We start from the raw sequence: 6,433 nt of genomic DNA, 5'->3' as shown, positions 1-6,433 counted from the left end.
GTTAGGTGATGCAGTAAGGTGGTTTTGATTTGCATTTCTCTGACGCTTAGCTACAATGAGCAATTTTTTCATGTGTTTGTTGGCTATTCATCTGTTTTCTTCAGAGAAGTTTCTCTTGATGTCTATTGTCCAGTGATAAATGGAATTGTTTGCTCTTTTCCTGCTGATTAGTTTGAGTTTGCTGTAGATTTGGGTTGTCAGCCCTTTGTAACTTGCAAATATCTTCTCCCATTCTGAAAGTTGTGTACTTAATTGTCGTGTCCTTTAGCTGTGCATAAGCTTTTAGCTCGATCAGGTCCCATTTATTTATTTTTGTTCTTGCTATGATTGCCAATGGGGTCGTCTTCATAAAAGCTTTCCCCAGGCCAATATCATCAAAGGTTTTCCCATACTTTCTTTTTTTTGTTTTTTGAGACATTCTCAAGCTGTCACCCCATGGCATCACAGCTCACAGCAACCTCAAACTCTTGGGCTTAAATGATTCTTTTGCTTCAGTTTCCCCAGTAGCTGGTACTACAGGCGTCCGCCACAACTCCTGTATTTTTGTTGTTGTTGTTGCAGTTGTCATTGTTGTTTTAGCTGGCCCAGGCTGGGTTCGAACCCGCCAGCCTCGATGTATGTGGCTGGTGCCCTACCTACTGAACTACGGGCACCACCCAGTTTTCTCACACTTTCTTCTATAGTTTTTATCATTTTGTGTCTTAGCTTTAAATCTTTTATCCATCGTGAGTGAATTTTTGTAAGTGGTATGAGGTGTGGGTCCAGTATCAGTCTTTTACATGTGGCTACCCAATTCTCCCAGCACTATTTATTAAATAGGGATTTTTCCCCAGTGTACGCTTTTCTTTGGTTTATCAAAGATCAGATGGTGATATGAGGCTGCTTTCTTCTCTAGGTTTTCTATTCTGTTCTAAGATCTATGTCTCTATTTTTGTGCCATGCTGTTTTTTTGTTTGTTTGTTTGTTTGTTTTTGCAGTTTTTTGGTTGGGGCTGGGTTTGAGCCCGCCACCTCTGGTATATGGGGCCAGTGCCCTACCCCTTTGGGCCACAGGCACTGCCCTGTGCCATGCTGTTCTGATCAGTATAGGCTTGTAGTATAACCTAAGGTCTGGTAAAGTGATGCCTCTGGATTTGTTTTTATTTTTAAGAATTGCGTTGGCTGTTTGCAGTTTTTTCTAGTTCTATTAAAATGAAGAACTATTTTTTTCAAGTTATTCAAAGTATGACATTGGTGTTTTAATAGGGATTGCATTAAATCTGTAGGTCACTTTGGGTAGTATAGATATTTTAATAATGTCGATTCTTCCCACATATCTGGGTTTTCTTTTACAAGTTTTTCAGCTAAAGGCTGCTCTTAACACACATGGGTTAAAAATTCCCTAGGGGATAGAAAATTGCAAGAAAAAGGCAGGGATCAGGGGACTGGTGGGTGTTATCTACAGAACAAACTTCCAGCTTGGAAAAAGCAGAGCCAGGCTGCAAACCTGGGTCTTTCTTGGGCCTCAACAGCCTTGGATGCTTTGCTGTCCTTCACTTGTAATGTGATTTTTTTTTTACTCTTCTCCAGTTGTAATGTGTCTTCAGCTATAGACAAAAAAGTACTTTACAGTTAAGCTGAATGAGTCAGAGCCCAGCTCCGCAGCCCTGATAGCTGGGTAAACTGCCCAGCAGGGCCTCAGCGTCCCCCTCTGGACAGTGGGCTGCCTCGGCCACCTCCTAACTGTAACAGAGGTGTTGCATGGGACAGGATATAAATGGTACAATGGCAGTGCTATTTCTGTGTAAGTATGTGGCCGGTATTCTCTGCTTTTCCCTCTTACTTTCCTGTCCCCACTTACTGGTTTTTCTTCTTAGCTCTTCTCTCTTTGTTTCTGTCCCTACCACCCCCAACCTCCCACCCTCCATGCCAGGGCTAACCTTGGGGTGACAACTGACCCCCTTCCCAGTGCTAACTGAAGGCTTACATTCCGTGGCTGTGTTGGGAGGTCTTGCACAGCACAGCACAGCCACAGGCCAGGCTTCTAGCCTTCTGGGGCATCCCCAGGGCTGGGCTCTGGGAGGGGCAAAGGTCTCAAGAAGGGGGTTGGGAGGGTGAGGCCCTGGAGCCTGTGGCAGAGGGTGGATCAGATGAACAAGGTGGCTTCCGGGGTTCTGAGGTGGGTGTCAGGGTAGGGAGTGGTGGCCTGGGGATACTGTGTCCAGGGGCAGCTGCAGGCCTGTGCCTCTTCTGGGGATAGGGACAAAGGGATAAGGGGAGGATGGCTGTGGTGCACATGGCCAATGGCAGGTCTGAGTCAAAACACCTAAGGCCGACCCTAGCTGGTCATGCGGAGGGCTGCCCAGTCATCGCCTTATGCCGGCCTGGGTCACCCAGGCAGGCTGGGTGCGGCCCAGTCAGCCGTGACTCAGGCCTCAGCGTCCTCGCCACGCAGTACCAGGCAGGGGTGTCGGCCACAGGGACACCCCCTCCCCACACCCTGACCCTCCTTCTCCCCTCTGCTACCCTGAAGACCCTGCCCCCACAGGGATCAGGCACAGATGGGGCGGGAACTGGTGCCTGGAAACTATGCTCCCGCTGCCTCCAGCCCTTCAGCTGGCGGTTGAGGTGGAAGTGGGGGAGCCTCAGGGCCACCCAGTTCTGGACGGGAAGTCAAGTGGGGGGCGGGGTGAGGAGCCAGCTCCAAAGGAGACAGCAGGAGAGGGAAGCAGATGGGCCCTGGCCTTGAAGACGATGGTGTCCTGCTGAAGACCTGCCAAACCTCCTTCAAGACGTTGAGTGTTGTACGTGGACACAGACCACGGTAAGCTTCCCAATGGGGCAGGGTCATGGGGTAATGCCAGCCCCCAACTTTATCCTCCACTAGGGTAAACATTATTCCCCTTCTCATGCATTGGGAGACCTGGCAGTCTGCACTCTCTCCAGGCCTCAGTTTCCCCGTCTGTGATGTAGGCATGGTAATGTGCACCTTGAACATCTCTCCGAGGATGTTGAGGCAAAGTGAGGGAGATGGGATGTGAAAGTGTCCTGTGGACAGGTGAGAGGTTAATGACCATGGAAGGGTTAAAGGGCAGAGGGGAAAGCGCTGGATCGGGAGCTAGAATGAGGCCTTGGTCGTAACCCTGGTTGTGTACAACCCTGGAGAAGTCACTCTTCTGAGGTTCCTGATATCTAGATTCCCAAGGGACCTTCAAATTCCCTTTTCCCTAGAACAGTGAAGGTTGCTGAGCCCGTGGAGGCCTTGCAGATGAAGAGGTGGTGGGCAGAGGGTCCCCGACTCTCTTGGGGGAGGAGTCATATGGTTGGGGTGTATAGTAGATCAAGGTCATGGCCCCTATGCTTTTGACCTTGGGCCAGTGCTGGACTTGACTTCTCTGTGCCTCGCCTGCTCTGTAAAATGGACTTTGGTATAGCATTCTGGTGGAGAGAAAGGAAAAATACAGGTGAAGTCCTTGCATAGAGCCTGGCATCAGGGGTTTGGCACAAATAACTGGGGAAGGGGCTCCATCCCAGCCTTGCTATCAGCAGTTCCCAAGAACTAGGGAGAGGTTCCCAGGAGAGCGGGGAAACTAACTGTCCCCAGAGCTGCTCTCATGTCTAGACACCAGGGTCACTTGGCTTGCTGGGGCAGGGTCATGGCCTCTAAGCTCTGCAGCCACCTGGCCTTGGGTTTGCTTGAGTTTCTGCCCTGCCTGCTTCTTGCTGTGTGATCTGAGGGGTTTATTTTGCCTCTCTGGGTCTAAATTTGTACCTCTGTAAAATGAAGATGGTAATCCCCATCATGCCGGATTGTTGTGAGGACCTCTAAATGGTGCCCTGTGGACCTAGGGGAGAGAGTAGGTGGGAAGGGGCAGCAAGACCATAGGAAAAGTTTCCCCTGTGCCTCCTCCCTAGAGCAGCTGGACAGTCATGTGGGCCTGTCGCCCTCTTGTGGCTGGTCCTTAGGGCTTCCCCCAGGAGGCAGTGGATGGCCAAGGGCCCCTCAGTCGTGCACCCTTCCCCTGCCTTAGCCACTTCCATTTTACAGAGCAAGAGAGGCACAGATCTTTGAATCTGCCCACTTCCACTCTGAGCCTCACGCACCCCCACTCACTTCCTCAAGTCCCCCAATCTCACTCCATTTGGTCCTGGGGGAGGATCTGGCTGCAGGCGGGCCTCAGGCAGGCAGGGTCATGGCCATGGTGCCTGCTGCCCTTTGGGCAGCGGGGGGCGCTGCTGCCCATGGCTTGGAGCAGGGCAAGCTGGCTGGGCATTGCAGAATACAGGGCAGGGAGTCCAGTACCTTGCCTTCCTCCAGTCCTAGACGCAGTTTTCCAGGGGACCTGTGCAGCTCTCTATCCCCCACCCCTACCCCAATCCACTCCTCGAGAAGTGTTTTCTAGATCTTTTGAGAGTGATGGCCTAATCTAGGAAAGGAAACTGAGACTTTAAAAAGCTTCTTTCTGGAATTTTCATAGCCAAATCCGCACTGTAGCCCAGATTCCTGACTCCCTGTCTGGGAATCCAAGAGAGGTGACCAGCCCACATACTATAGTGGCTATGCCACTACCTGAGGAGGCCCAGATATGTTCCCCCATTTTGTAGAGGTTGGAACTAAGGCCTGAGCAATGAGGTCACCTGACTGAGGTTGCACAGCTGGTCAGTGGCAGAGCTCAGACTGGACCTGGGGTCTGGCTGAGTCCAGAGCTTGCTTAGCCTCCTCCCCATCACCATGCAGCTTGATCTGCTCCAATGTTTTCCATTTTTGATCGGCTGTAGGTTTTCTCCCAGGGTGGGTCACTTGGGAAGGCAGATTGCCTCTCTGAGGGTGGGGAGCCATAGGTCACTGTCCTGTCTCTCTGAGGGTTCCCTGCTGCTGGTAGGCTGGCCAGAGTGGACACAGGAGGGACCTCAACAGCTGAGAGTCCGGCAGAGACACAGCTCTCCCAACAGCCCACTGTGACGCCAGGGCCAGGCATGGGTCCCACCCAGAAAGGGTGGAAACGGAAACAGGGTCCAGGGGTGTGGTGGGGGCGGAGGCTCAGCTGGGCAGGAGATCAGAGCGGGAATTGTGTCATGGAGTCCTGAGGCTGATAAGCCACTGAGCGGCCAGCCCAGGCAGAAGGAGGGGCTTCCGGGGGTGACTCGGCTGCAGGACCCCCCCCCCCAGCTGCTCGCTACTGGGGACATTGCCTGGCTGCCTGGACATATCTGGGCCTCCTCAGGCCTGTTTGGGGAGCTGGGGGTGGGAGTAGGGGTGTAGAGGCATGAGACTCAGAACCATCTCTGCTATACACTGTATGACCTCAGACAAATCATTCAACTCTCTGAGCCTCAGCTTCCAAGTCTGTAAAGTGAGAACTAAAGTATGGCCCTCAGAGGATGGGGGTTAGGGCTTAAGGTCACAGGGGCTCTGGTAAGTACATTGTGATGCTTTGTTTTGGGGAACGAGGTGGGACTATGGTTCTTGAAGGTCTTTTGCAGCCTGTGCCATGCCAGCCATGTGCCCCAGGAAGGGTGTAATACTGGTCTGGGAGGCTCCTCCAGGGATGCTAGGCTGGGGGGAAATGGGCGTGGTGCCTGGTCACCAGGAAGATATAGGAGGAGACCAGTCCCCTTTAATCCCAACTCTCCAACAACTGCTCCCCTACCTGCTCCTGTCCCTCCTGGGACTTTGGGGAGCTAATCTTTGCTTATAGTCCTAGGGAAGAGGCTGGCTTAACCCCAACCAGGTCTCAGCCTCCCCATCCTCCCCACTCTGGGCTAGGACCACTTTACTCCTTTAGTAATATCACCTTTGTATCACTGTCATTTGCCTTGAGCCTCCTATCACCTTCCCACCCACCCCCCTCAGAACATTCCTTAGGTCCCCTGGGTGCTGGATCAGGTCAGGGTGGCCCTAGGAAGCTTGGCTCCGGGGAAGAGAAGGAGAGGAGGCCAGGCCCCACCTCTGCACAGCCAGTTTCAGGCTGAATGGGTCTGCGGGCCACTTCCTGTTCTGTTTATTGCCCTGAGTTCAGGAAATCATTGAGTGACACATCACCCCCAATCCGCCCTGAAATTATTTAATAGGAGCCGTGCTGTGGTCTCTCTCTCTTTTGGAAAATCCAGTGGGAGAAGGAAGCTGTCAGCTCGGCTCTGACATCAGCTTTGTCCCTGAGCCAAGAGTCAGGGTGGCCGGGGTGAGGGGGGGATGAAGCAGGGTGAGGAGGAAACTAGCTGCTGGTGGCCCCTGTGACGTGAGGCTGCCACATGGTTCCCAGGGGCGGGGGCTGGAGGGTGAGGAGCAGAGATTGTTGGAGACACAGGCGGGGCACACATATGCACAGGGGTTGTACCTCCCACCTATAGAGCCCTTGTGCCCAAAGATCCTCTGTCCCACACAGACTCACACAGACGCGGGGTGAGATCAGAGCTCGCACTGGATTCATGCCGTGGTGTCATACACACAACCA

The sequence above is a fragment of the Otolemur garnettii genome, unplaced genomic scaffold, assembly GCF_000181295.1.
Source record: "Otolemur garnettii isolate 467f Iridium unplaced genomic scaffold, OtoGar3 scaffold00038, whole genome shotgun sequence".
In the NCBI taxonomy this organism is placed as follows: Eukaryota; Metazoa; Chordata; class Mammalia; order Primates; family Galagidae; genus Otolemur; species Otolemur garnettii.
Note: the sequence above shows the minus strand (reverse complement) of the source record.